The 27851-nt window shown below is 37.7% G+C and overlaps 1 protein-coding gene across 2 annotated transcripts in view; it reads left to right on the forward strand.

Annotated features, from left to right (window-relative positions):
• The window catches only part of LOC131044522 (uncharacterized), a 138280-nt gene that overhangs the window by 108355 nt on the left and 2074 nt on the right, over positions 1-27851 (forward strand). The gene's annotated exons all lie outside the window — the stretch shown is intronic.

Genomic DNA, 27851 nt, shown 5'->3' on the forward strand with positions numbered 1-27851 from the left:
GCGAATAAAGATATATTTTACTGCTATGTCTGGTATGCATTGTCATGTACATAATTATTTTCTGTATTTAATTTACCAGTTGTAGCGGTAAACATTTTGGTGCCGTTGCCATAAAAGAAATCGGGACAGCCTTGAGTGACTCATGTCTGTAGACCCCATTAAAGGTGAGAAGAGGCCACAAGGTGGTCAAGACCAAGCGATTAGGTGATCCGCCAACCCTCAGCCAGAGGGAGCACATAGACGAATCGAAGCTTGGAAGTACTTAGAGTGTTGGGATGTTGGAGGTGGACGTGTAGAGGACGCATGTGTGTCTGAGAATGCAAGGAAAGCACTACAACGTAGCGGTCGAAACAGTCCACCGGAGTGTTGGAGACGCTGAAGGTGGATGTGTAGAGGACGCTTGCGTGTCCGAGAGTGCAAGGGAAGCACCAAAACGTAGCAGTCGAAACAGTCCACCAAGGTCAGGCACACAAGGCGAATACACACAGTGCCTTCCGAGTGAAAATAATGGTGAACACCTAGGAGAAGCAAAAACTACCGAAGTTCACAGGGGATGGATCGGAGGACCCTGTACGACATTGCAAAACATGTTTAACCATTTGGGAGGCAAATGGCCAAGACGACCATGATTATTGGTTGAAGGCGTTTCCAACCACCCTTCGGGGGATGGCAATTGATTGGTATACCGACCTCGATGCCTAGTACAAAACAAGATGGAATAATTTGAAGAAGGCCTTCGAGGAGGAATCCAAGCTCCTGAGAGATGATAATGAGATCGTGGCCGAAATCTATAATACCAAGCAAGGGAAAAATGAGAGTGTATGCACTTACAATCGTAGGCTCAAAGAACTGTTGAACAAGATGGAGAACCAACCGGCCGACGGGTTGAAGAAGAGGTGGTTCATGGAGGGATTGATACCCTCACTGTGCAAGAAGATGAAAGTAGTGCCTCCGTCCTTGTACGCTGATGCTTACAATCGGGCGATGGACATCGAGAGTGAAAACAAAACCTCCTCTTGAGAGAAGGGGAAGACCGACGATGATGAGAGCCCCGAAGGTAGCAGTGACGAAGAATCCAAAACCGTATGAGCCCTTCGACGGGATATGTTAAGAATGATGAAAGAATTGAAGGCTAAGAAAGGAACCAGCGGAGAGGGTAATGAACTATGGTGTACTGAGTGCAAAAGTGAGGGGTACACAAAAGGTAATTATCCTAGAAATATGTTTTGTGAAATTTGCCAAGTGTTGGGGCATTCAATCAAGGAGTGCCCGTACAATTTGAAGATGAGAAGTACACAAGTACTCTTCACACAGGGAGAGTCCAGCCCATCGAAAGCATAGAATATATCGCCAAGCAGTTATGCAAATCAACGAGGGCGAAACCAAATACAGTACAACTCGAGATGACGTCCTATCATACAGTGCCGACAATGTAGTGAATGGGGACACTTTACGAGAGATTGCCAGAACAAGAAAGACAATGTACATTTATTGTGCAAATGGTGTGGACCAGGTGACTATGAAGACATCAACTGTCCAAAGCAAAATGGGGAAAATATACTAGACGTCAAAGAGCCAGACAAGGAGATACTCGCAATCACGAGGTTACAAAGCAAAAAACAATGTACCCCAATCCCCATACGGAGAAGGAAAGACTCTGAGAGGCAAAGGCGGATGTTGAACGGGCGATGGCAGAGGAGCGAAGGGCCTCACATGATGCTGCCAGTACTCCACCACGGTCGGAGTCCGAGAAAACTATCATAAAACAAATGTTACAAGCTACCGCACCAGTACGGGTATCTGATCTTTTGTAGACTATGCCACAATTGAAAATGGCCCTTACAAATGTAGTTGGCGACAATATCATCATCCAGGAACGCCGCGAACCGGCAGAAAAATCACATGGCACATCTGCCATGGACTAGACTGTGGCAAAACCATTTGGCACATTGGTCGCGAACCCCATGCTGCTCACTGTGAGTGTTGACCGAGAGCCAGCTGTAGTAGAAATAGAGATCATAGGACGGAAGCTGACCAATACCATCGTGGACAGCGGCTCTGGAGTAAATGTACTGCCGGAAGAAATATGGAGGGGTCTGGGCAAACCAACTCTCTGGCCACCAACATTTTATCTTGTAGGTGCCGACCAACATGGTATCAAACCCTTGGGAACACTTATGGCACAAAAAGTTGTTATCGGCACCCAACATTTCTCTTCAACTTCATCATCATTCCACTGGAGAAAAAGGCCTATGATGCCCTCCTCAGAAGAGGTTGTTGATCATGGCGAAGGCAAATCATAATTGGAAGAACACACTCTCCATTGAGAGTAAAGGGCATAAGTATGTGATTGACTTGAGGGACCAAGAAGAATTGGCATCCTCCGACTCAGAGTTTGAGGGTGGAGAGTTTGGTATGGACAAAGAGAGGAAAGGCATGGAACCCAACGATGAAGGGGTGCTCGAATTGGAAGATTGCTAAGAAGATGAGACGAGTTCCTTGAATGGACTATTCCACTAGCAAATGGAGGACTACGAGGTATTTTCACCAACATGTAATTTTCTTGAAGCAACAACTCCTAGTGAAGAGCAATTGATGAAAGCATGTAACGTTATGAATGATACATCTGATAGTACATAGATGGGAGGTGGACGAGAAAAGCCCATTGGCGAAGGACAGAGGCATACAAACAAAGGAGCTTGCACGAAAGGAAATCATACCCATACGGGGTCAGATCATATGCATGCGTACTATCAAAGAATATGGAATTGAGAGAAAAAATTAAAAAGAAGGAACCGTACAAGCCACAACGAATTCCATCTCAGTCGTACGACACCAGCCGTCCACCCTACGGAGTAAGGGATCACACAGCAAGGAAACTATACAACCCACAGAGATATGTGCAGAACCTAGTCTGTACACTGCATGGGTATGAATTAGAACGTTGCACAAGCGGAGGCCGTACGCCATACGGTGAAGGGAAAGAGTGTCTTATGGGAGGAAGGACTATAGCAGTCCGTACGTTGTACAGTACAAGAGCAGATTGTGCGATTGAAGGAGAGGAGTTGTCCATATGCCATTCCAAGCACATCACGCAAACAAGAAGCACTGTATGTGCTCGTAGGGAAAATAGCCAAGGTAAATTTGTATGGACCCGTACGGAATCTTGTGGAAGATGACAGGAAGATACTGTACACACCCATATAGGACCAGGGAAGTCACGGGGAAAACAAGAAGGAGAAGCCGTACACATCCGTACGGATGCATTTTGGTCAAGAACGAAGACATCTGTAGAATTCCGTACGGGAAAGGGAGAACATTGACAACAACGGTAAATTGTCGTACCAGTTCGTACGAGTCGAAGGTAGCAGATCACCGTACAAGTTCGTATAGGAGGAAGAGGAAGACATTGCCCTGTTGTGACCATTTCACACATCGCCCCATTAGAATGGGGACCCCCTCTTTTTGCCTTAGGTTTTGCTTTCTCTTTGCTTGTTTTTCTCTCTGCTTTTTAGGGTTTTGAGTGAGTGAGTGGTTTGCTTGGGTTGGCTGGATTAGAGCTAAACCTTGGAAGCTCGTTTTAGGGTTTCTTTCAGGCTAAGTTTAGTCTTGTTTAGGGAGGTTGTTAGTCATCTGCTTGAAGCCTCAAGATTGCCAGGATGAAGCATGCCTTTCAGGAGAGTCAAGTTGGTTAGATCAAGGAACAGGGAGAATAGGTCTTAGGTCAGGTCTAGATTGAAAGAGGGGTTTTCTTGTCAGGGTCCTGTTTGTTTCCCTGTCTAAGTGAGTTGAGTAGAGCCAGTGAAGAAAAGGAGGTGGTTTGATTAAGTTTGATGGAGGATGAAGCGAATCAAGGTAAATCTAGCCTGGAAATGTCAAAATCGCTCCTAACCCTTCCAGAGGGTCCAGGGCGAAAATCCTTGTAAACCTCTTTTTCTCCTCATTTTTGACTAAGTGATGCTTTCTAGGGCATGTTTGGAGGTGAATTGATATGTTCTTTGCCTGGAGAGGGATTTGATTGTTTTTTTTGAAGAGCAAGATAATGCCTGAAAGAGGATTTTCGCTCCTGACCCTTCCAAAGGGTCCAGAGCAAATTTCATCCTAAACACTATTTCTTGCCTTGGATAGACTTGCAATCCTGTTCCTAGCTTAGAAAATGATCTAACTTTGCCTTGTGAGGTGGTTTGAAACTTGAAGACTAAGCAATTTGGCCTGGAATGGAGATTTCACTCCTGACCCTTCCAGAGGGTCCAGAGCGAAAATCTTATTATAGCTTATATTTTAATTTGGCCTAGAATGGAGATTTCGCCCCTGACCCTTCTAGAGGGTCCAGAGCGAAAATCTTATTAGAGCTTATTTTTCACTAACTTTGGCTAAGTTTTGATGTGCAGGGTATCTTGGAGGGAGGATTGAACGTTCCTGTCACATTTGAAGATTTGGAAGCTTGCAAAATGAAAGATTTTTTTGACAAGAATGAAGAATTTCGCTCCTGACCCTTCCAAAGGGTCCAGAGCGAAATTCCCAAAAGCTCTTATTATGCAGTAAAGAAGGTCAAGTTTTGGGCATGAATGAAACGAGAATAACTTGCTTTTGCCTCCTGAAGATGTTTTAACTTGGAAAGTGAAGGATTTTGCCCAAAAGGAGAATTTTCGCTCCTGACCCTTCCAAAGGGTCCAGGGCGAAATTCTTCAATCACCTATTTTTCTTGCAAAATCAAGTCACTCTTTGGTTTTTATGGCTTGGATGAGAGGAGAGTAGTGCCTTTTTTCCTTGAGAGGTGAAATCAACTTGAAATGATGATGAATTGAGCCTGAATTAAGAAATTCGCTCCTGACCCTTCCAAAGGGTCCAGGGCAAAAATATCTATAGGAGACATTTCTTGCTCAGTTTGGTCGAATTGAAGTGTCAAAGGCATGATGAAAGGAACAATGAGCATGTTGAAAACCTTGGGCATGTTTAGAAATGAAGAAAATGAAGGATTCTAGCCAGGAAAGGCAATTTCGCTCCTGACCCTTCCAAAGGGTCCAGAGCGAAATTCCTTATAAACACATTTTTTAGCCTTTCTTGGATATGAAACCTTAATCCTAGCATGATGAAACATGAAATCCCACTTGGCAAAGAAGTTTTAAGGTGAAAAAATGAAGATTTTTGGTCAAGATTGTAATTTTTGCTCCTGACCCTTCCAGAGGGTCCAGAGCGAATTTTCTCAAAATTACCTTTTGCTATCAAATTTTGTTAAGCCAAGTATGGGATAAGGTCAAACATAGAAAGAATTACCCCTGGGAGTGAATTGAGGTTGCAGGAAATTATCAAAAAGTGAAGGAATTGAGCCAAATGGTGAATTTCGCTCCTGACCCTTCCAAAGGGTCCAGAGCAAAATTCCTAAAAACACCTATTTTCTTGCAAGGTCAAGGCAACTTTTTAGTTTTTATGGCTTGAATGGGTGTGAGGAAGTGTGTTTTGCCTTTTGAAGATGATTGAGATTGTCAAGAGGAAGCAATTAAGCCTAGAACATGATTTTCGCTCCTGACCCTTCCAAAGGGTCTAGAGCGAAAATCCTCAAAACTATCCTTTCTTCCAAAGTTTGGGCAAATTTAAGCTTAGACATGGGTGTGAGAAGACATTTGAATTGCCTTGAAGTGGAAATGGACTGCTAAGAATGCAAATTTTGAAGCCAAGAGGGAAATTCGCTCCTGACCCTTCTAGAGGGTCCAGGGCGAAATTTCCAAATCCTCCTATTTTCCTTGCAGTTCAAGATAAGATTTTGGTTTTCGGGACTCAAAGAGGAGTAAGTCATGATGTTCTATGCCTTGGAAATGATTTGAAGTTGAAAGGATGAAGGAATTGCCCTAAAACCTAAAAATCGCTCCTGACCCTTCCAAAGGGTCCAGGGCAAAAATCCTAAAACCAACATGTTCCTTTCAAGTTTGTGCTAAGGCAAGACTAGACCAAGGTAGAAAAGGCCTTTGAGACCACTTGTGAGTAGATGTTTGTTTCAAAATTTGATGATTCTAGGTCAGACAAGGAAAATCGCTCCTGACCCTTCCAGAGGGTCCAGGGCGAAAATCTCAAAATCCCATATTTTGCCTTGCAAGAACAAACCAAGCTTGGGTGGAGTGAATGAAGAAGACCATTGCCTAGCTTTGAGTGAAGGATTCAAGACAAAATGATGAAGGAGTAAGCCTAAGCAAGAAAAATCGCTCCTGACCCTTCCAGAGGGTCCAGGGCGAAAAACCCTAAAATCACCTCTTTCTTCTTGATTTGAGTGAGACTAGGCCTGGACTACAATGAAAGAACCTATTTGGAATGCCTTGAAGAGGTTTTGGACCTTCAAAAATAAGAATTTTGAGCTTAAGAGAGAATTTTGCTCCTGACCCTTCCAAAGGGTCCAGAGCGAAATTCCCAAAAATACAATATTTCCTTCAAAGTTTTGATGAACTAACCCAGTGATGGAGATAAATGAACCCTGGAGATTGCCTGGGAGGATTTTAATGATCAAACTAAGGTGAATTTTGGCCTAAAATGTAAAAATCGCTCCTGACCCTTCCAGAGGGTCCAGGGCAAAATTCACATTTTCACCTAATTTCCTCATGTGAAAGACTAAAAATTGAAATGCAAGACTTTGATCTGAGCAAAACAAACATGAACTCGCCTTCCGGGAGATTTTGGAATGAAGGGAATAAGGTATTCAAGACCTAATTTGAAAAATCGCTCTTGACCCTTCCAAAGGGTCTAGGGCGAAATCATCAAAAACCTATCATTCAACCTTGATTGATTAAGTTTAGGGCAAATTGCAAGATTGTAATGACAAAGACATGGAAGTTTGCAAATGTAGGTTGAGAAAATTTCAATTTCATCAAGAGAACAAGCGTGGATAAGGGGTTCAAACAAGTCTTGAAGTGAATCTAGACCTTCATCACTTGGAATAATTCAAAACTTAAGGAGAAAGGAAATTTCATTAAGCCTCAATCAAACCTCCATATTCCTAAATTTTCACCGAATTTGCCAAATTCAAGACATTTGGGAGGTTAAATTAAGTTCGCATAATTTGAAGCCTTTATAATTGAATTAATTAAATTTTAAAGCCTTAAAGCAAATATAAAATCCACCTTGGAGGCCTTGAAATTAATTTTTAAAAAAATAAATAAAAGGAGAGCGCTTAAAATACATTTATTTGCTTTTACAAGCAAGTCGGCCTCCTTTTAAGTGGGATTTTATCTTATTTTATTGCTAAATACCTAAGTCGGCCTCATGAGGATTAGGGTGAGCACCCTATTTAAGGGAGATGCTTTGTGGTGAATCCAAATCATTCATTCATTGTTCTAAATGCGATCTTGAGGAGCAGATTGGAGGAGCGAAATCTAGCAGATTGGATGCGAATTCTTACTAAGTTGGAGGCTAAATTTCCAGAATTTGCCAAGTGGTTGGAGGTTAGTGGAAGGCGAACTTCTTTTGAAGGTTAATCAAGACATAATTCATCGAAAGGGAGACCAAAATCCAATTCTTATCTAGCAAGATCTGATCTTTTTCCTTCCATTTTCCAAGGTTGATAGTTAAGCATTCAAGAAGAGGTATGAAGAATCAAATTGTTTGAAGTCCTTATTCAAAACTTATTTTGATTTCATAGCAATCTTTTAAAGTCTAAGTCTTGAAAAATCTAATTTCCATTCATAATTAATTTGAAAGTTTATAATTCTTGGATTTGTCATTCTCAAATTAATGTTTTGAATTATTCCCTTGGAAGGTCTTAAATTCTATGCTTTAAGGTATGATGCTTAAAGACTAATTTTAAATTTTTGTGTAGGCATCAAATGACGACCCCCAAAGCCGGAGGATCTACTAGTCGGCAGGCTCTCATCAAGGAAGATCAGAGGAGCGACGAATTGGAGACCAGGATCGTGTCCAAGTGGAATAATATCGGAGACGCCAACTTAGGAAACTTCAATGTGAAGAAGTTTCGAGAGGTCCCCTACATTGGCAAGCCATCACCTGTTGCAAGGAGGATAATTGAGAGTGGCATCATCAAGGCTGCAGGTTTCCCTCCCGCAGTCAAGTGTCATGAGCTGATGATCGAGTGTGCCTGCCACTATGACTCACAATCAAGGACGATCGTAACCAAAGAGGGGAACATCTTAGCCTTCCTTTTAGAGGAAGCTATAGGCGAAGCTCTTCATCTTCCGGACCATAAAGACATGATCTACAAGAGCTTGGAAGGAGCAAGTTCAATCTATGAAGATGATCCTGAGTCTTGTTTGAACTTCATCAATAAGAATTGGTTGCTCAAAAGTCGGCATCGCCTGAATAAGATTCCCAATACACCACATAGGATTGACTTCTAGGAGGAATACAGGGACTTGATAACTTTGCTCAATCGAGTTACAGGTGCTTCTCAAGCCTTCTTCTTCGACAAGTGGATGTTCTTCTTCATTCAAGTGATAGTCCAAGGAAAAGGAATGCTTCATTGGGCCAGAATCATTAGCAATTGTCTGGACGTACAGTTGAGAAGGCTAAGACCCACCAAATCATTCCGCATGAGCTCATATGTTATATATGCCTTGGTCAGGAGTTTCGAGTATGCAGGGCTACCTCACAGAGGAGTGACTGGAAGAGGACCCGGAGAAATAAAAGTTTGTGATTCTTATGTTCATCTGCATCATCCGCCTAGAAGTGACTACAAGTTAGTCAATGACACCTTCACGATGAACATTACTAGGATATTGCAAGGTGGGATTCACAATCGACTGTCTCTGGATGCACAAGAGCTTGTGAAGAAGTATGGTGCATGGTTCATTCAGTTTCAAAAATTCACATACATCAGAGTTCATGGGTGTCCTTCACCTCCCTACATGTTGCCAAGATATCCAACAGATAGGATAGTACTACTTGAGGTGACTAGACAGTTGGCAGCTTATGCGAAGGCATCCAGACACAAGCATGGAAATGGAATTCCCGTGCCCATCATACTAGGGAATTCAGTTGAAGTGTGTCCTAATACTCAAGCCGCGGAAGATGCAGAAAAGGAATTATCTTTATACTCATTCACATCCTTTGCCTCGCGAGAGAATTTGATCCTCATGGTTATATGGAGGAGATAGTCGGCAGGAAGTACAAGCATGAGTTTCAGGTGGAGGACTTTTGGATGAATCTCCCAGGTGATTTAGAGGTCAAAAGAAAGATGCATTCCAGGCTACCCTTAGATCTCATCAGGAAATGCAAAGTTTATAGAGTAGCCGATCAAGCCCAGGATAATGGTAGATACCTCCAGTCATCCTATGAGAAAGAAGACAAAGAAGTGAAGATAGATTGGAATGAGCCCGAGATTTTAGACTTGAGAGCTTTGATGGCTCCCGTTTTATCCTGCACTCGCAGATGGGTGGATGTACAGCATCAAAAGTTGAAGGAGCAGAATGTATCAATAACATTCACTTTGGAGGCAAGACCAGAAGAAGGAGAAGCAAGTGTGAGTGAGAATACTTCTCATTCCAAAGGCTCAAAGAGGAAAGAAGGACCTGAGAAGAGAGAACCTTCCAAGAAGAAGCAGAAAACAAATCCTGATCACCCACCAAGTACATCTTCTAGGCATGAAAAGGAGGCGAGTCAAGGGGAAGATCAGAGGCAGATAGTATATGAAGTTGATTAGTCTATGGAATCCATGGTACAGAATGATAAACAAGAGAAAGGACAGACACCTCAGCATTCATCAAGTCAATTTCCCCAAGTTGGTGCTAATGAGCAACACGAAGAAAAGAATGATGATGAAGCAACATCTCCTTTCCGGGAAGATAGACCACTACCTAAAGAAATACAAGTGAGGGAAACAAGATTTGCCATTCCAAATTGGCTGAAAGAGAGACTAACAAGGGTAGTTGTGGTTGAAGAAGAAGAAGATGTGTTTGACTTGGAAAGCCTTATAGGAAATTCTCATGAGGTAATGGAAAAGAAGAAGGCCACAAAGATGTCTAAGGTAATTAGAGATGAGACAGGATCCAGGAAAGTGCAGGTAGCTACACCAGTGGTAGACAAATATGAGGATGAGATTCTTGCGGAAGAGTATGACTTAGAAACATTTGAGCTTGGTCCACTTACCTCTGAGCAAGCGATGGAAGAAGCAATTGATTCATTTGAAGCACTTAAAGACAAACTTAAAGAAGAAATGGAAAAGAATGAGAAGCTTGAGAGGGAGGTCAGTGCTTGGAGGAACTATTTTAGTCATCTTAATCAGCCCTTGAGACGTCAGGATCCAGCAGTATCTCCTTTACAAGCACTCCCTCTTGAATCAATAGGTGAGGCGGAAAGGGTGAAGAGCTTGGTTCAACTTATGAGTTCTTGGATTGATAAATCTCACAAGGTAGCCGTTGAATTTGCAACAAGAATGATGAAGACAGTTCATCGAGCTATCCAAGTCCTCGAGATTATCCATAATCTAATGATAGCTGTAGCTGCATTCACTCACACTAGAGATGTTATCATCCCAGTCTTATAAGTGATAAGAGAAACACCAAGACGGATTCTGGCACAAGAAAAGATAATGGATGGAGGAACCCATAACCTCCTACAGTGGTCAGCTCTGCTCCAGATGAAGGAGGTCCTTTTTGAAGACGTCAACACCAGATGCAACCGAGTTGAAGGTATCATTCATCCAATTCAAGATAAGGTGTTTGAGGTGTTGTGTACCATTCTTGACAGGCGGATCGAGATCGAGACAGATGTGGACATCCAAGAGTTGGAGGATAGAATCAAGGTCATCTTTTGCAAAGAGGAGAACATCATCATAGATAAGCAACGAGATCAAATGTACACTACTATGTTCCTGATTGAGAAGACCAAAGAACTTGAACCTAGATGGGAGACAACTCTTCTCACTTCTTTTGATCAAGTCCTTCACTTGGAAGAACGAATGAAGAATCTTCTTGAGATTCCCATTGCTGAGATTGAGGGAATTGTGTCCAGATTCATTGAATATGCTAAGAAAGAGCATAGGAAAGGGAACAAAATTCTAGATGAAAAGTTGTTACAGGATGATGTGGCAACTTAATTCCTATTGGTCTATGTCTCCTCGGTATTTGTGCCAATTCTTTATTGGCTATGGATTAGTGATGTTTATCTAAATGGGGACTTTTTTGTAACAAACCCTAATTAGGGTTTAGGTGTCAAAATCTCAGCCGTTGATCTTTTGATCCGGGCCATTCATTGTATTTGAGGATGCTATACATACCCTCACTCATTTCATTTTAAAGAGTTAGAAAAGGTTAGAAAAGAGAGAGAGAGAGAGAGCTTAGAGAGAAGAAAGTTAGAAAGTTATTGTTGTAGCAAGATTGAGTAGTGAAGAAAGAATTTTGAACAATTGTTGTCCATTTGGCTATGAGATCAATAAAATATTGAAGTTATGGTGTTTTATTGCAATACTTGTGGCTATCTTCATGATTGTTTATCTTCTTGAATCACTCTCAGTTGAAATAGCATTTAAGTTCTAAGTTTGAAGGACGAAGTGTTGTGCTTGATCTTTGATAAGATTCATATTCCAAACCACTAGCTTCTTACTGATTGTAAGGACGCCTTGTGTGGTCAACTGGAAACATTGATATTGATTAAGAATTCAATCATTCTTGGAAGTATTGATATGTATCTCTATGATAGTATCTATATCCTTGATGATTTGAAAGTTATTGAATCCCCTTAGAAGATCGCATCAATTCCAGTAGAGTTGTAATTTCTTGGCGAAACTGAAATTGGTAGAATCTTATCAAGTCTAGTCTTCATTGAGTCATTCTTAGGATTAGTTCAAGTATTCCTTCTTTGAAACCCTTATCTTTTGACATTTTTTGAAAATCCGTTAGTGTTAGGAAAATCCTGTTCCTACATTTGGAAAGAAGGTAACACGGACAAGCTTTCTCTGAAAGTACGTAAGGCCCCTTGAAGAAACAACATACACAACGACCACTGGTGCTTATCCACACGTAGAGATCCTACAAAAAGAACCTTGAAGTCATCCCGATTGATCCTTTTGCGACATCTTCAGCATTCGGAGACTTTATTCAAGAGAGGATAAGGTACCTTTAGGTATTTTATTCTGTGTTTGGTCGTGTACAAAATACACATCAACATGCTCGAAGAGTGGAATTACCGTACGATTCCGTACGAAATCGATAGCTTGCTGAAGGGATAATCCATATGAAAGCCACAAAAGTCTGTACGAAGATCCATATAGGGACGACAAACATCAAGAATTTGTCTAGGGCAAATAACGTGGAGGGAAATCTGTATGGCCAGGCAAAAGAAATACCGTACGACCAGGCACAAGAAATACCGTACGACCAAGCACAAGAAATTTCGTACGACCAAGCAAAAATTCTATACGGACAAGAGTAGACGGGGAGGATTTGTATGCACAAGTTGAAGAAAAATTTATGTACAAAGAGGAGAGGTGGTCCGTACGTAGTTTAGATCGTATGTCGTACGGCTTTGAGGTAGAAATTGCAGAAAATAATCAGCGGAGAGGAAGTTGGGAGCCGTACATGGAGGTGCCACCTAGGCTGTGCGGGATAGACTCTCACTGGAGACTATTGTTTGACTTCATCAACAATGTTTTTGGCATCTCAAAAAATCACAAAAATTATGTGCGCCATGGAGTTCCGTGTGGTTTTGAAGGTTGTAATTTGGTGTTGGCGGTGGGGGCTTTGCCCCTCGACCCCACCTTGTACCTAGAACCCCACAAGGGGCGTTGCCCCTTGACCTCGTTGGGGGCAGTGCCCCCAGACCCCCGCAAGGGGCGCTGCCTCTTGACCCCGTTGGGGGTGTTGCCCCCAAACCCCCTTTTGATTTGGCAAGTACACTACATGTTGGGGTTGTCCAGTACAAGTATTGGCCTACACTCTTGTCATTAGCCTTTCCATATATTACTTGATGTTTAATTGTCGTCTGGAAGACGACTTTTTGTTTTGGAGGGGATAATGTAGCTGGCATAAAACGCATATTGTTATGTTTGATAATATTTGTTATCTACTGAAGTATTAATTATTTTTATTAGGTAAGTTGTCACTCTTGGGTACTTAGGTGTTGGTTGGTTGATGGTTGTGTACCTCTTGGCAACCGTCGGGTTCTTTAAATATAGTGTACCGCCAAAGAAGGTAGTACGGAATAGTCGGATCTATTGTAATCCTTGGCCGTCCATCTTTGGTCTTCTTCTCTGTATTAATTGCATGTGCGAATAAAGATATATTTTACTGCCATGTCTGGTATGCATTGTTATGTACATTATTATTTTCTGTATTTAATTTACCAGTTGTTGCGGTGATCTTTTCAATCCTCTAATTAGTTGTACACATATTATAAACTCATTTGCTCTACAGACACAACATCTACCTCTCCTTTCTTGCTAGAGTATATATATTTATTCCTTGTATTCTTCGCACTCCACTCACTCTATTGTGTATATATGATATTCCCTTTTTCTCTCTCACTTCATTAAATTCCACACAATCGGATTTTCTTTAATATCTCTATCTTCATATGAAAGTGTGCATCTTTTAGAAGAGAGATATCCTTCTAAAAGGATATCTTTTTGCTAAAAACTGTTTCTCAAAACTTTTTTTAATCAAGCTCTGCCTTAGGACTTTTTGTTTTCTCTGTTTTTTCGTCTTCTTCACTTCTGTCTTTATGTGGTATTTGTCTTATGTGCTGCACATTAGTAAAATGGCTGCTGTTAACTGTATTGTTACCTTGTTAATTTCTGCCTTGTAAATGAATTGCTGCTTTGTAACAATAGTTTATGATCTTCTTTGTAATCACTAGTCTTTGTATTGATCATTTGACATATAATCATTATAATGATAAAATCTTCTTAACAAACAAAACTCTTTTGTAATTGCTGTCTAACATAATCAAAGTGCTGCTTTTTGTCTTATAATCAGATCTTTGTCTTAAGACATATTATTATTGTCTTAAAACATAATTACTGCTCTTGTTAAGTATTATTGCTATTCCATAGACAGTATTCATTGTTCCTTTAGCAATAATCGCTTCTCCTTTAAGTATATTGATTGCTACTTTTGACGTGGGCTCACTGTCTTTAATACTATCATTGCTATTCTTAACCTTTCTAGTTCTCTTTAAAACATAAGCTCTGCCTTGCTGCTTCTAATCATGCATGGTTGTCCATTAGTAATGTTAATCGCATGCCTTTCTAAAAGTTAATCACTCATTATATTTGCTATCCATAATAATGTTTGCTGCCACATATTCTTTTGTCGCTTGAATTTCTCCAATGCAACTCTAAATTATATGATCTTGCTCTTGAAATGCTTAGTGGCCTTTGTCCTTTATGTGATGTCCTTTGATATCAACAATATGGTGGCAGTGGTTTTGTTCTTTGACATCAATGACAATCTCCAATAATCTTGCTCTTCCATTTTTGACATCAATGATAACATTATCTTCTTACCTTTGACATCAGTGACAATATTTCCAAAACTTATCTCTAGATAATTTAGAAGAACTCATTATTGCTTGCACGAGCCATTTAATTAACTCATATAAAACTGTAGCATCATGTTTAGTCATAATTACTCAACACTAAAAACGAGCAGATATTCCCCATTGAATATTTCCAAGATGTTTATCTCTTGGACTTATGAAGAATAAAAGCTTTTAATTCAGCAACAATGATTCATGCCAATTCTTTAAGACTTGGAATGAAGCTGTTTATTGAAAAGAAGCAATCGGTTAACCCAATAGTAGAGCCAACAATGTATCAAAATGTACATAAATTCGTATTGGTTCAAATGATCTTCCTAGTGCCCCATTTCACCTAGATGGTGAATTTGGTGCTAGTTTGTAAAATGGATGGGGAAATCAAACTCTGTAAATTTCTGAAACTTGAATGAAGCCTTGAAGAAAAACAATTGTTTGGGCTACCTACTTTGGATGAAGTTTGTAAATCATTAATGGATTGAAGATGATGTCTTTATTAGATGGATTTTTGGTTACAATCAGGTCTTGGCAAACTGACAAGACTGGTTAAATGCCATTTTTACAGCTAAGTGAGGAACCTTTACATAGAATTCCCTTTGGATTGACCAATGTTAGAGCCACCTTTCAACAAGCAATGGATTGAGCCTTCGGGTATTGGTGCGTAAGTGCATTATCATATATATATGGATGATTTGACAATGTTCTCTAGACACAAATATGATCATGTCCACCACTAAGGAGATTGCTTGAGTGATGCAAAGAATATGGTATTTCTTTGAATCCTAAGGAGAGCATAGTTAAAACTTAAGGTTATAGAGGGCAAGTTGTTGGGCCATTTGATCTGAAAAGGAGATATCCGTTGATCCCAACTAAATAAATTCTATCCTCAAAATTCTTTAGCAAGGTAGTAAGAAAGAAAAAAAATCATTCTTTGACAAAATTAATTTTGTTAGGAAATTTATTTTTGGATTTGTAGAGATAGTAATAGCAAGTTAAAATAGGAAGCCTGTATTGAGTGGATGGTAAAAGTTCAAAATGCATTCAAAGACATTAAGTGAGCTATCTCTAAAGCTTTATTCCTTGCAAGTCTTGGTTTTCTAAACCATTTTACATGTATTCCTTTGCATTAAAACACACTATTGCTGGAATTCTAACTTAAAACATGAGGAATTTGAGGAAAATCCTATTTCCTTCACGAGTAGGCACTCAAAGAATGTAGAGCTAAAGTACTCTATTTTGTATAAACAAGTGTATTCTATGGTGCATGATGTGATAAAGTTTAGACAATATTTTACAAAGCAACATTGCGATAGTACCTAATCTTGCTATAAAGACCACAATATTGCAAAACTTACTTGATGAGAGGAGAGGAAAATGGATGTCTGTGCTATAGTAATTTGATTTGGGAGTCAAACCTGTGAAAATTGTCTAACGAAAAGGATTGACTCAATTGATAGCTGATATCGATCCTAACATTTCATGTTTTAATCGCTCAGTGAATGATATCAACAAGGACAGTTGGTATTGAGAAATAGATTATTACCTCATAGATAGTTTCTATTAGATGATTAAAAAATAAAAAAACGTCTAGAAGTGAGGATTGCAATTAAAAAGTGCCAATCTTATGATTAGTTATGGGGTTTTTTAATGGTAGAATCACGGAAGAATATTTTTGAGATATTTAACTCAGGAGGCAAGAGGGATGTTGAATGAATTTGATGACAAATTCGAGAGTAATGCCACTCATCAAATTATCAAAGCTAGATATTACTGGTTGTCAGTTTCAAGGATTCACATCATGTCCAACATTGTCATGTTTTCCAAACCTACTAGAAAGGGAAAGAAAACTGATTATGCCTCTAGAACTAGTATTGAGCCTAGGGCTTTCACATAGCGGGGATTAGATTTTGTTGGGTGAAAATCCAAAATCCTACATAGGACATAAGTTTCTTTTATTGGTTACCAATTACTATACCGAATGAACTAAATCTCATACACTTAAAACACGCACAAATAATGTGGTCATCAAATTTCTGGAAGACATCATCATAACCAAGTCCTGAAATGCCATTAGCTTGGATATGTCATAATGGTCCCACTTTTAAGTTGCTTAATTTTATTGAGTGGATGTATGATCATAAGATTATCTGTAAACTACAAATAAAAGCTTTGTTCAAGTATTCACCAGAGAAATTGACATTAATTTGAGAAATTGGCGTTCCTAGTTATGTTCTCCAAAACTAAACTAGAATTATCTTTGTGTTAAACTATAGTTAGGATCTAGTTGTTGTAAGTATGCCTTGTAATTTTAATTTAAGATAGAAATATAAAGCCCATAGTATGATGCTTGCCATACTAATCCTTACTCCATGTGTTTCCCCACATACAACCTAATTGTTGTATAAATCTGACATTGGGTTCAAATGAAAATTAAGTCGTCCTAACACTTTTTCACATTAGTGTAGATTGTATGAGAAGCAAGTCATGGTGTTTCACTCATGATATGAGGGATAATCATACTATGAGTGATATGCTTCTAACATATTATACCATAATCCTAAGATCAGTTCTTCATAAAATCTATCTGATTTGGGGGGTTAGATTGAGCCATATTTTAAACAAAAACCTTTTTTTTGGCTTTAATTCTGTTTATTTACAATTTAGGGTGTAAGTTTAATATCAGAAGTTCACATCATTTACTCACCTTTAGAAACTTAGAGAATTAATTTCTATATGCCAATATTAAGAACATATTCCATATAATACTTGTACCTTTTTAACCCGTTTAATTCACCATTTACCATTCAATACATATTAACCCCATTTGCAAGAGGGGAATTTGATTGCTCTTATCGATATTGGTTAAGTTCCAAGTTGAATGGTTCAATGAATTATACATCTAGTTTAAGAACCTTCCATGATTGATTGTCATTTAATATGATCTTCCTTTTTAAAACAGATAGAATTTTTATAATAATTTCTAGTTCTTCTTTGCTAGATTGTTCAGGGACAAATAACAAGAGAAGTTAATTTACTATGGAGAAATTTTTGACAGTTTTTGGATCTTATTCTTATTGGCATTCATACTTTTTCATGAAGCATTATCCCACCAACTTAGATAAACTGACACCATCCTTTTGATTGAAATGTCTTAATTCTAATCTCTTATAAATTGCTTCATGAAGATTATAGTAGAAATGTTCAATGAAATTTACTTTTATTAAACCCTTTATGAATGTTACTTATTACTTACAAGATCATCCTTTATACCCATATGGAAAGTCTTTCAGCTAAAGAAGATCAGAAGTTTAATCCTTTTATGGATATGCACTTTAACATCGAGACTCTTCATTTGAATCCTTTTGACATTGGGTTGCAGCTAAATTATTTACCCATAGTGTAACAAGCTAACACTTCACTAGGAAATAAAAGTAATTAACTTGGAAAACAACTTGAGTTGCATATAATTTTTGAAAAGAAATATCTAACCAACTATAACTGAATTAATGAATAACTAACTAAACTTCAGCATGATCTGAAACTGTAACATGCTAAACTATAACAAGGAAATAAATTACTTTCTAATTTTATGGAAACAGAAATGAATTCTTTTATCTATAAACTGAAATTAACATTTTGCTAATATTTTCATTAGAGATGCATAAATTCCAAAATATTGCTTAAACAATATAACATCATGAAGAATTACATATACTGATCATCATAATGAAAGAGGAAGGGTTAGAGGTTACAAAATCTTTAAGCTTCCCAAACTGAAATCTCTTGCAAGCCTCACCATTGTTTGAGAGAGGGAGTGCATCATCAAGGGCTTTACCTCCAACCATAGACCTGGCAGTCCCCTGCACACCTTCCATAAGGAAGTGGCCCTACCCTTTATGAGGGTGCAGACTAGCGTCTATTGTTTAATTGCCATCTCGCCATCTGAGCCTAGTGTTTAGAACCTACACAACTCTAGTCGGTCAGACTCTATAGGTACCTCCTAACTAGTATGACCATTTGACTAGGATGTGTATCTGATTCATGTGAACTAAGGGATGCATGCATAGCACTGCACCACCTTGGCCAAGGTTTAAAAGTTGCAAGCACAATTTTTCGTGTAGTCAATGTTCACCACCCTCGCTCAACTTGTACATTCAAAATTGAGTTACAATTGGCTCATTGGTTAACTAACCATCTAGGCATACTAACTGCATAATGTCTTTCTAAGTCACCAGGTTCGGCCGAATTTCAACCTTGAAGTTCGAAATTCGCCGAACTTGAAACATTCTGCAAAAACCCTAAAAAATTTGATTAAATTCGATTAAATTCGAATTAAAGTTTAGGATTGTCGAAAAAAGTTTTTTTCGTTTGCGTTTTAGGGTTTCATCGCGGTTTTAATAAATAGGGCGCCACGGGAGTTGCAGTCACACCCACGGGAGTCGCCCAGTCTGCTCTGCGCCCACGGGAGTTGCCGGGAGTTGTAGTCTGCCCAGTCCACCATGGCGCCAGCCCGCCATGTCCGCAGGATCAACAAATCGTGGAAAGGAGATTACTCTTCAGTGGCAGGAGGAATGGGTGAAAACCATCGATTTGATGAAATATTGCTCAATATTCGTTAAACATATTTATTAATATATAAAGATAATGATTAAAGGCTCGATATACTTTAGTTGTGGTGAGCCCCCCACCCCGAAGATAATGTATTAAAATTATGATAGATGTATTTTTAATTTAGTAATGTATAAAGATGATGTGTTATAAATTCATAATATATTTTTATTTCTAATAATTTTAATTTAATTTAGTAATGTATAAAGATGACGTGTTATAAATAATTTTTATTTCTGGAAAATAATATTGAAAATTAATTGCTCAATTAATTGATTTTTCAATTTTAATTTCAATTAGGAAGAATTTAATATAATATTATAGATATATTGCATAATATTTATTAAAAATTTAAAAAAATTTCATATGGCGAATTTAATTCGAATTTTATACATTTCGAATTTTTTCCTCATCGAACTTCATTCGAATTTCAAAGCTGTCGAACTTTGAATTCGAATTCGAACCTGGTGACTTAGATGTCTTTTGACACTAATGGTCACTAATGACCTTCATAGGATCGTGACACTGCTGGACAAGCCAACTGCTTTATGTCCACTGACTCTAATGGTCATTAACTACCATCATGGATAATATACAAGAATAACAATAGTTTCTCTTTCAGCTGAACACAAACATTTCATTATGACTCATTTGTATACTCAGATCTGTTATTTATTTTAGATAAGTGACAACATTTGTTTTAATGAATGCAGTAGATTGAGAAGAGATAATTCATCTATTCAGGGTCTTACATCATTTGATGATTTAATTATGATCAAAACACCTCCAAATGAAGTACTAACTTCAAAAGAATGAGCCATAATGGGCTCAGCATACAAGAATGAATTATTTAGTAATGATGATGCCCAGATCATATGATATAATCAGGTTCTATACCCTTACAGTCCAAACATATATTACAGTGCATGGCTTACTCTGAGATTATATCTTGAAAACTATACTTGAGAATGAAGTTTCAGACATTATCATGAATCACTTCCATATTAGCATGTAGACTTTTTTTATAATGACAATTCGAATTCCTACTGTCTCAGTAAGCAAGAAATGCAGATCAATCAATGATCGATAAGGAAGGTTTCATAAGACAGCGTATCCGTTATCAAAATATGACAAAGAATTTAATGTTTTTCAATTGATTCCATACTTTTTATCGGATATTCTGATTGATGCTTGATGACATAGTAATAATACTATAAAAAAGAACATGCCTGATATTCTGATTTATGCATTACATCTGTAAAAAAGAGCATGCCTGATATGTAATCGATGGTAGAATGCAAGTGGAATCGCTTCTGGAATGCGCCTTGATTCCCTGCTTCTGGAATGTTGTCCTTGATTTCACTGATTAGAATGCTGAGATGTTGGGGACATATTACATAACAAATGGACACAATGCTCAATCCAAAAGTGAGTAAAAATGCCAAAGTGAATGCTAGCTACAAATGAAACTAGACACCCTCCGTTTAAACCTTTACAAATTGGGCCCATGATTAATAATTTCCTTCCAAATTATTTAAAAATATTTTTGTGATAATTAAGTGTTTAAAGACACTTTTAATTTAATTAAATAATATTATAATAAGTTGGCCTTAAATATAAACTTATGGTGACTTATGATGTGTTTCCCTTGCTCTTTCCCTTAGTCAATGGGAAATGAGGTTAGGCTAAACTCTTAAGGCCTTCAGCAATGATTCTTGTTCGAAAAAGGGGACATGACAAAAGATTTAACTACAGAAGTGACAAGGTAGGAAAATCTAATACCTTGTGTTTAAATAAACTAACTTATAAGACACAAACTTGTATGCAACATCATAAAGCAACCCTAAAAGACATTTCCATCATCTCTGATTCATAGCACATTAATAGCAACATGTCAATAAATAATGAGATTTATTATTGCACAATTTGATGTAACGAAGCTAAGTAACCTAGAAGTTTTCTTTTGTATCTACTACAAAGACATTTCAGCTGACCTAAGAAAGATAGTACAACCATATTGAGAATTATTCTCATCTTTCTTTTTCTTCTAAATCCCCAAAAACCATTATTTGGCTAATGGAAACGTACCTATTTGTAATGTCCCCTTCTAGCCAGTGATCATTCCTGGTGGGGAATAGCCTATTCAAGAGGCCCATAGGCTATTTTTGGTAGAATTAGGGTTTCCAGCTTCCAAGTGGATTTTGTGTGGGAAGCTGTTGGAGTTTGGAACTTCTGTTAGGGAATTTTTTCTGGGTTTTCAGAGAGCTACTCAGTGATATGACATGCATTCAGTTCTGAGAGGAATTCTAAACTTAATATTTTTAGTAAGTTGGTGGCAGCTGACCAAATTTTGAGGGTTTTCTGGGTTTTTTGAGCTTTCTCACTGGGTTTGACGAGCATGTCTTTCGGAGATGATTTCATGACTTACTATTTTTAGTATGTATCAGTTCAAGTAGTTCTATTTTTAGTAGGGCAATTCAGAGCTCCAGTTCAGTCCAACTGATGGTTCAACACTTCAGTCCTCAATTCATTTGGTATTAAGTAGTATTTCGCTTGCAAAATGATTTATTAAATATTAACATTGCATTCTAAGGTTAATAATTAATTATTATTATTTGGACGACTTTGGGAAATAGAAGCTTATTTTATTTAAATGATTTATTAATTTTCCCTAAGTCAGTCGCATAAGAGAAATAAAGCTTATTTCAGGAGCTTATTATATTTATATTTGCAAGTTATTTCCAAGGCAAAGTTCAAACTTGCCTAGATGGAAGGGGACGCCATTTTGAGGGGACAAATGAAATGAAATTCAAATGAGTTTGGGCGCTTTTGGGGTGAAATGAAATGACATGTGATTTAGGCATATTTGGTGTGCATTTGCATTTGAATTTGGTTGGACAAAAGTTATAAATAAGAGCCTTGGGCTCTCATTTTGGGCATCTTGAAGAAATCATATTGTTATGTTGCCAGAATGGTGAGTGAACTTGAGCTTCGAAGTTGTGGCTCCCTAGTTTAGCCAGTTTCGTACTTGAAACATAGTACCTAGCCGAGTGTTGGATTGTGGTGTAGTTTCAGTGTGCGTTTTTCAGATTTCCTGTGTGGTGTGAATTTCAGTGTTGCTGGTTTTTGGTGTGGCTGAAGCAAAGATTCGATCCTACCTCCTTGCCTATGCGACCTTTCATTCTGGAAATTGGCTCAAAATATTTCTGTGCATTTGGCAATAAGATTTGTAAGTTTTTAGCCCCTAGTTTGGAGTCTTTAATTTTATAATGCAAATCGTACTTTTCCAGCATAGGCATACTTTTTGTGGGTGCATTGGGATGTGTGCTATGTGTTTGGAGGCATATAGAAGCTCATTTCCAGTTTGTTCTTAGTCGCTTTATGCCTAGTGTCAGTTTGGGTGTGTTATGGGGTGTTTTGGGTGGGTTTGGAGCGAGTTGGGAGCATTTTGGTATGGTTTGGTGTTGCTGGTTATGCATTTCCAGCCTGTTGTTATCTATATCAGATTTTCGAAAGTTGGTGTTTGACTGAGTTCTTGCGAGTGAGTGTAGTTTGAGCTGGTTTTGGTGGTAGTTATCATTTGTGATCAGCATTGTTCTTCTATTCTATCTTTCCTCTTTTTTTGTAACGTTGAATAGTAGTACTATCAACCACTTATGGATTGTAAAGCATACCCCGCTGGAAAGTGGAAGAGGTTGGCTTGCCGCCTACATTTGATATTTGCAATTCAGTCCTCTGTAATATTCCCACTAATTTTTTTTTGTTTTTTCAGAGCAATATCACAATCACACCAATCACCCGTTAGCGTTAGAATAATGAAATTGAAACAATTGAAAGGAACCCTACACTTTCTGATCACCAAGAGCCCAGACTGGGAGGTGTGAGCATACGGTAGCAGGGGATTGTTAGAGATAAACTGCTAAACTGCTGAAATACAATAATGGGCGGCAAGCCAACCCCTTTTGCTTATCCAATGGGAAAGCAAGGAACTTGGCGGTAAACCAGCCAAGAGAACAACACTTCAAACACAAATCACTCTACCGCAATATTTCAGCGGGAGGACTGAATTACAAAACTACTCAACTCGACCGCTTATGCAGCGGGAGGATCATTACAACCAATATCACTCAATCGCTTGTGCAGCGGGAGGACTGAATTACAAAATATCAGATATAGGCAGCAAGCCAGCCTCTTCCACTTTTCAGCGGGATATGAAAATTACAATCCAGAACAGTTAGTAGTACTACTTAACCTTACAATAGAGAGGAAAGAGAGAGTGGAAGTATATTGCTGAACACAAGAGATAATGATCATCAAACTAATTCAACAGCAAAACAGCAGGCTGAAAATGCATAACCAGCAACCCATAAACTCACTAAATTGTTCATATCTCACTCAAATCTCCTTCAATTCACTCCAAATCACTCCCAAACCAACACTAGACAAGTAGCAACTAAGAACAAACCAAAGAAGAGATACCAAACACTCCAAAACACCCTGCATGCATCCCAATGCACTCACCAAAACCCACACCTAGCTAGGATATTTTGATTTGCAATATAAAATTTAAAACTCAAAATATGGTGCTGCAAACTTACAAGATATATCGCCAATAGCAAAAAGAAGGTTTGAGCCAGTACCCAGAATGATCAGTCGCCCAGGCAGGTGTCATGTCCCCTCCTGGATCGTTATATATTTACGGAGAAAAAAGAGAGAGACCCTAAATGAAGGAATTATTATTATTAATTAATATAATAATTACCAATGAATGATTATTTAAAATTCATTAATTAAATATTATTTATGAACATGATTTAAATATTATATATTATCAACATAATTTATATATTCAATAATAAATAGTAATACAATTAAAATACAAGAGGAAAAAAATAATAAAAAAATATATATATATATAATAATAAAAATAATAATAAAATATAATATAAATGAGTCCGAGATTATGAGTTAAATACAACTCTCGGCTATATCATTACGTGGGCATGAAGAATAAAAAAGAATGTCTCTATTCCACTCTTTTGTCACTAACCTCAGATGTGATGATGCCAACCTTCTTCGATAGAATACCGTACTTTAGAGAGAGAACAAGGCAACAAAAGTAATATAGGTGCGGGCCAATGATTTGGAGATTGTAAGACAACACATATCGATTAAAATGATATCTTATGAAGAAACTTGACAACGATGAAATAAAACGGAAGTGAATATATGGAAACAGATGAAGTGAGACTGCTTCCTATAATCAGAACATGAACACCATGACGCGTAAAGATATCAGTAATTATAATAAGACTGGTCAGAATCGATGAAGGAGCATTCATTATAAGCAACATACATACCACTGACATCTCCATCCCAGAGATTGACTACGGCATTCAACTTTCGAGCATTTTTTAGGGGTGAAAGATCGGTAGACCGTTTTATTAACAAGACAATAATTATTAGTCAACCAATAATTGAAAGGGATAAATAGCAACTGATATTATGGTCAACATTGTTATGGTGATGATAATTACGTTATCAATGGTTACAAAAGTTAATATCGGGTATATGTAGAAGCCACGATTAGTGAGGTAAGGATAGTCATGAAAAGGTGCGATTAGTGAAGGAAGAGGAGTTGTCGATGAATAGTCATGACAAGGGTAACTTTTCACTCCATTTTGCAAGATATATATGGAGATCTAGTTCATTCTAGGAAGAGGAGGGAGGAAGGAAAAAGGTATTATCTGCAGCACCAATAAGAGCAGATCAGAACTGTTATTAAGTAACCAGCAATAACATCCCTTTTCTGGGTGGTATGCTTAATATATGTAGCCCGATAATGTTGTAGGCAGAATTTAATAATAATAGTATTAACATAAGTCTACAACAATATAGTAATACTAATATAAAGGCATTCACATAATGTGGCAGACCAGATCTGACGCATGTCAAATTTGTCTGCCATCACAACCATTAGGTAGAATAAAGGATCAATGCTTTGGTAAATGGCAGTGCTAGTCATTTATATTATAGGAAATATAATTGATTTATATATATAGAGAGAATTAGTAATTTAAATGAATATAGTTAATAAATATTTTAATATATATATTAATGAATATTAATAATGGATATTTTAATGCATATGTTAATGAATATTAATAATGAATATTTTAATACATATATTGATAAATATAAGTAATAAACATATTAATACATATGTTAATGAATGGTTCTTAGATGTGAATGAATACATATCAATGAATAGTTAGAAATATACGTTAATAAATAAATGTGAATTTTGGGCTAATGGATATTTTCTGAATATATGTTAAGGAATACATGTTAAATTAGGAATATGTAAATATGGATTATGGAATGAAAAATAGTAATAAATTGTAAAATGTATTATAAATGTGATTACATGATGGAGGCTATAGGGGGAAACTCCCTTAGTCTAAAGGAGGGATTATGATAATCCCTAGGGCAGTATATATACTAAATATCTATATGCATATGTATGGCTTGGCTGATTAAGTTCAACCAAGAAGAGACAGATCTGGCCGGTCCCCTCTGAGGACTTGGATGATGCGATGCATCACCCAAGGCAAGGAATGGACATAGGGTCTTTCCTTGGATGGCTTAGGTGTAAGAGGTTACACCCAAGATAGAAATCGAATTAACCTTCGATTTCTTGGATGGCTTGGATGTAAGAAATTACATTCAAGACAGGGGTCGAATTCACCTTCGACTTCCTGGAGGGCTTGGAACCAAAATGGGTTCCAAGAAGGCGAGCTTCACGGCCGCCTAAGGACATACTTTCATATGGCATTCGTATCCTTTTTATTAGATGAGAATTGTGATTATGTAATTAAATATCTTATAGTTAGATTGCAATTTAAATTAGTTATATATATATATATATATATATATATATATATATATATATATGTTGTATTCTAACAATATGTTTTGTAGGACAGTGATCTCTAACTAGTAGGGACATTACAATAGGGAGGTAGGATCGAAAACTTGCTTCAGCCACAGGGAAACCAGCAACTCCAGAAAACACACCACTTTTCGAAAATACTTAAATATGCACTGAAAATGTCACAGAATACACCAAACAGCTAGGTACTATATCTCAAGTACGAAACTGGCAACACTAGGGAGCTGCATTCCGAAGCTTCAAAGTTCATACGCCAATCCGACAGCGTAACGATGCAATTTTTCAAGATAGCAAAATGAGAGCCCAAAGCTCATATTTATAACTTCATGCTCCCCAAATTCAAATGCAAATGGCGCCCAAACTCAACTCAAACTCCTTTCATTTCATTTCAAGTCTCCACCCAACATGGCGCCCACTTCCCTTCTTCCTAGGCAAAGTTCGAACTTTACCTTTGGTGACGTTTTTTTGCAACATAAAAAATATAAAACATGAGATGTTTTATCCTTCCAAAGTGCCACCACATATTACGCCATTGACTTAGGAAAATAACACATTGATATCAAATAATTATTTTCCCCTAAGTCATCCTCAAAACATTTAATATAAAAATACAAATATTTAAATATTAACCTTAGAACAAGGAAATAATATTTAATAAAATCACTTATGACTCCCATACTGATCGTCAACAAAACCAAGATGAAACGGAGTAAAGAAGACCATAGAACTGCTACAGGATCAGGACCCTGTCCATTGCCAAAAATAGAAATGCTCCATACTGCCACTTACTAAAAATAGTAATTCATGAATTACTCCTCCGAAAAGCATGATCTTCGCACCCAATGACAGAGCATGGAAAACTCAGTAAGACAGCATCATCCAAACAACCAACCCCTAACTTACTAAAAATAGTAAGTTCTCGCTTCACCAACGTTTGAAACCCCAATTCTCCATTCCACATAGCCTATGGGTCTCTGGAATAGGCCAATGGACCACTGAAAGCACATCATTGAGAAGGGGACATTACATCCTCCTGCTGCATAAGCGGTTGAGTTGAGCTTTATTGTAAGTGTTCATCCTCCCGCTGAGATACGTGGTAGAGTGATTCATAGCTTGGCTTTTTTCTTGTTGCACCTTGGCTGGTTTACTGCCAAGCTTTATAGTTTTCTATCCTGTTGAAAAGTGGAAGGGCAGTTGCTGCCCATCATTGTAATCAGTTCTTTCGGTAGTTTGCATCTAACGATCCCCTGCTACCGTATGCTTTCACCCTCCCAGTTTGGGCTCTCGGTGATCAAAAGGTGTAGGGTTCCTTACAGTTGATTTGGATTTCTTTTCTCTAACCCTAATGGGTGTTGTTGTGCTTCTAATCTTATTGAAAAATCAAAAAAAAAATTGTTGGGGATATTACACTATTAAATTAACTGAAATAGCATAAGCCCAAGAAAAAAGAGAGCATGACAATTACACTCAAATAGCATCAAAAAATTATCCAAAATCAGAATATAGAGAGCTATCAATATCAAAATCCATCCAAACCAGAACAAATCAGACCCCTGTAAATTATAGATGTTCGTAGACATGCATACTAACCAAAATCCTTGCATGTTCAAAATTGGTTGTTAATCAGTGTATAGCTAAGATTGTTTATTTGTGAGCTCTTTAATTTTTTTCTGCAAACTCTTAAATTGTTTTTAGATTATTTTCCAACCTTCACTTAACTGTCTTCCATTATGCTTAGTAGCTCTGTAATTAACATTCATTAATGTTGAATTTGGATTTGAGCTTGAAATTCTGCTTCTTTCTTTTTTACTTTTCCAAGCCC

Source organism: Cryptomeria japonica, chromosome 9 (assembly GCF_030272615.1).
Source record: "Cryptomeria japonica chromosome 9, Sugi_1.0, whole genome shotgun sequence".
NCBI classification, from domain to species: domain Eukaryota; kingdom Viridiplantae; phylum Streptophyta; class Pinopsida; order Cupressales; family Cupressaceae; genus Cryptomeria; species Cryptomeria japonica.